Source organism: Coloeus monedula (assembly GCF_965178545.1).
Source record: "Coloeus monedula genome assembly, chromosome: 32".
In the NCBI taxonomy this organism is placed as follows: domain Eukaryota; kingdom Metazoa; phylum Chordata; class Aves; order Passeriformes; family Corvidae; genus Coloeus; species Coloeus monedula.
In genome coordinates this window covers 2,152,178-2,156,514 of record NC_138812.1, presented here as the reverse complement: position 1 = coordinate 2,156,514, position 4,337 = coordinate 2,152,178, and positions in this window count along the sequence as shown.

The window sequence follows — 4,337 nt, the reverse complement described above, 5'->3', positions numbered from 1 at the left end:
GAGCTCAGGCGCTGCCGGCTCCCGCAGCCCGCCCAGGGCCGCCCTGCCCGTGCCGGGGCTGTACTGGAATTCTCTGCTGCTGCTGGGCCACTCGGGGGTCTGGCCCAGCAGGAAAGGTGACCCTGAGCCAGGAGCTTTCCTTGGCCGCAGCAAAGCCTCGGCACGGAAAGACCTTCCCAGCGCTGGGCCCTGGGCCGGGAGGGATTGTGCCACCACAGCTGTCCCTCCATTTCTTCTGCCAGGCAGCTTTAGCACAGGAGAAGTGGAGAAGCCAGAGCTGCCTCTCAGCTTTCCACAGCGCCCGCAGAGCTCCAGGGCAAGGTCCTGGCCATGGCTCGGGGCTGGGCCGGGGCCAGCGGCAGAAAATCAACTTGCAGCTTGGGCCCCGCAGCAGGGAGGAGCAGCAATTGCTGGCTGAGAGAGACTCTTGCCAAGGGCCTGCGGGGCCGGGCCCCAGGGAACGGCTTCCCGCTGCCCGAGGGCAGGCTGAGATGGGATGTGGGGCAGCAATGGTTCCCTGGCAGGGCGCTCAGGGCCTGGCCCAGGCTGGCCCCAGAAGCTGCGGCTGCCCCCGCATCCCTGCAAGTGTCCCAGGCCGGCTCGGCCATTGGGGCTTCCTGCCCAGGAGGGCTGGGCTGGGCTGGGCTGGGGCTGCTGAGGGCGGGATGGGCTCTGCCTGAGACAGCTGAAGGCTGCGCATGATGAGGCCGGGGGGACCCCGTTCCTCAGTGGGTTCTGGGGTATCCCACATTCCTGAAGGGATGTCAGGGTATGTCCCGGTCCTGAGGCAATTTTGGGGTCCCCCCAATGCTTTGGGAGAGGTTCTGAGAGGGGGGCTCTGTTCCTTGGAAGGGGGACCTATTGTCAGGGAGCCAGGGAGCCCATTTTGGGAAGGATGCTGCTGTTTGTGGCAATGTTGAGAGGTTCTGAATGGGCTGTGGGGCCCTGGCTCTCATTTTGGGACTTGAGGTGAGCCCATGGGCACAGCAAGGCCTGAGGAGAGGTTCCAAGCTCCCATTTGGGATGGAGGGATTGAGCAGGAGCCTCCAATCAACTCAATGCCAGCCCCAATGTGTCGATGACAGCCCCAAATGGCTCGATCCGTCAGCCCCAAGGCCCGGCTGTGGGGAGTCAGGAAGCACAGAAGGGGAATTGGTGTCCAGGAGGGGTGGGATGGGATGGGATGGGATGGGGGTTGGTTGAAGTTTGGGATTGATGGGGTGGTTTGGGCACTTGGAGTGGGGCATTTCAGGGAGGGAAAGCAGGAGCTGCTTTTGGGGAGGCTCCTGCTGCTTTTTGACAATTCTGGGGCCTCTAAGTGGCTTCTGGGAAGTTGCAGTGAATTTGGGGAAGGTGCCGTAAACCCCCTGCAATTTGGGTGGCTGAGGTGAAGTCCCCACATTTTGGGAGGGTGAGAGGACCCCAACTGGGAGGGGATCCTGCTGCTTTGCACCCCTTCAATGTGGCGAGAAGCAGCCTGTGAGGGAGGAGGGGAGGGAAAGAAGAAAAGAAGGAAGGAAGGAAGGAATTCTGAAGGAAGGAAGGAAGGAAGGAATTCGGAAGGAAGGAAGGAATTCGGATGGAAGGAAGGAATTCGGAAGGAAGGAAGGAAGGAAGGAAGGAAGGAAGGAAGGAAGGAAGGAAGGAAGGAAGGAAGGAAGGAAGGAAGGAAGGAAGGAAGGAAGGAATTCGGAAGGAAGGAAGGAATTCGGAAGGAAGGAAGGAATTCGGAAGGAAGGAAGGAAGGAATTCGGAAGGAAGGAAGGAAGGAATTCGGAAGGAAGGAATTCGGAAGGAAGGAATTCGGAAGGAAGGAAGGAAGGAAGGAAGGAAGGAAGGAAGGAAGGAAGGAAGGAAGGAAGGAATTCGGAAGGAATTCGGAAGGAAGGAAGGAAGGACGGAAGGAAGGAAGGAATTCGGAAGGAAGGAAGGAAGGAAGGAATTCGGAAGGAAGGAAGGAAGGAAGGAAGGAAGGAATTCGGAAGGAAGGAAGGAAGGAAGGAAGGAATTCGGAAGGAAGGAAGGAAGGAAGGAAGGAATTCGGAAGGAAGGAAGGAAGGAAGGAAGGAAGGAAGGAAGGAAGGAAGGAAGGAAGGAAGGAATTCGGAAGGAAGGAAGGAAGGAATTCGGAAGGAAGGAAGGAAGGAAGGAAGGAATTCGGAAGGAAGGAAGGAAGGAAGGAAGGAATTCGGAAGGAATTCGGAAGGAAGGAAGGACGGACGGAAGGAAGGAAGGAAGGAAGGAAGGAAGGAATTCGGAAGGAAGGAATTCGGAAGGAAGGAAGGAAGGAAGGAAGGAAGGAAGGAAGGAAAGAAAGAAAGAAAGAAAGAAAGAAAGAAAGAAAGAAAGAAAGAAAGAAAGAAAGAAAGAAAGAAAGAAAGAAAGAAAGAAAGAAAGAAAGAAAGAAAGAAAGAAAGAAAGAAGAAAGAAAAAGAAAAAAAGAAACAAAGTAAGAAGAAACTATAAAAAAAAAAAGAAAGAAAAAAGAAAGAAAGAGAAAGTCCTAGAAGAAAAAGCCACTGCTGCCTTTCACAGCCCCTTTGCTGTCTAGGAACTAGAGGAAACAAGCTCGTGATACGCACTTTCTTTCTCAACTCCATCTAGCACATCCTTCTCTCCAGGTGGCAGAGTCCTTGGTGGAAGTGAAGCATCTCCAGCTGCAGTTCAGACTGAGACATGTGCCAGGACAGGAAACATTTGCTGACCTTCCCTCTTCCCTGTGCAACATGATTCTCGCAGCCCAGTCACTTTCACACACTTTCGGGATCCCTGAGTCCAAGCACCTGAAGCTCCCACAGACAGACGTGTCAGGAAGGAAAACGTTCCAAAATCACCCCCTTCTCTTAGCAGCATAGAAATTGTGCACAGCACGCTGCAGCACTGAACCGTCCTTCTCAGATCGACATGCCATCACACTTTTCACTCCTGCAGCTCGGTTGAAAATGTCCACCAGCTGCTCCCGCAATAGCAAAAGCTTCTCCAAGTGAAAGCCAGCTCTGGGCTGCAGCTTCTCCTTGCCGCATGTAAGCCACACCAAACTCACTGATGCACTCTGTCCTTCCCTTCTCAAACGAGTACACGGCGGCCATCAGGACACACCTGTGTCCCAGCAGCTGCGTGCCCAGCCGGGACCAGCAGCAGGGCTGGGGCTGCTGCCAAAGTTCCCCTGCCCCAATGACACAGCCGGGCTGATGGGGGGCTGGATCAGGCTTTCTTGTCCACCTGCATGCCAGGAGGGAGCACAAAATCTACCTGCATTCTCTGCAGCATGCCATCCTGCAGCAGAGCCATTCCCAAAGGAAGCCGTGAGCCCGTGACAAGCCAGTGCCGCAGGGGCATCCTAGCAGCACCTGTGGAAGCCGGGAGAGAGGAGCCCACCTGGAGCAGGTTCCTGCCAGCATTAATCATCCCGTGGCTTCCCACCAGGGTCTCCTTGCTTCCAAAAGGCCCCAGAGTGTCACTGTAGCCCCTCCATTCCACCAGGTTCCACAGCGTCACTGTGGTGTCCAGGCTTCCGTCAGCTTCCCCAGCATCCCCACGGTCTGCAGGGATCCCCGAGCTTCTGTGCTGGTGTCACAGTGGAGCCAGGGTTCCGGGTAGGTCCCCAGCATCACAAAGGCTCTCCTGGCAGCCACGGGTCACAAAGCACCGTGGCTTCTGTGCAGCCCCGCTGGGTCACAATGGCCGCTGGCTTCCACGAGCCCCCGCAGTGTCCCAGTGGGCCCGTGGCTTTAGGAGTGGCTGGCTGGGAGTTGGTGCCCCGCCAGCGGCTGGGCGAGAAGCAGCAGGGACAGCGTGCGGACAGTGCCATGGCCACTTCTGTGGCCACTCGTGTCTCTGTCCCAGGCACAGCCGTGGTGGGGAACACCGGCTCCTTTGGCTGTGCAGCTGGCAGTCACGGCCTGGAGCATGGCTGCTCCCGGGGGACACTCTGGGGCAGGAGGCTGCTGGAGATTCATCCCCACATGCTGCAGCTCCTTGTCATGAGGTGCTTGGAGTGATTCTAAAGGCTCCTCCCACCAGGCACTTCTCTGGCTTAGAGCTGTTGAGCTGTCAGCGGGAATGCAAAGGCCAAGCTCGGGAGCCTTTTGTCCTGGTGCCTTTCGTGTGTGAGCAGTCCCTGGTGCCGTTGTCTTTGGATCCTGACTCTGTGAGAGGGAAGGCTTCGGATGGTGCCTAGAGCTGAGAAGGAAAGTGCCCAGAGCAGCGTGTGTGCTGCTGGTTTGAGGGCTGCAGTTGAAGTTGTAGGCAGCAAGAGCTTTCTCAGCTGGCCCTTTGGTGAGCTCTGCTTTTGCCAGATGGCTTCAAGTTGGTGGCCGGACTCTGGGAGAGGGAAA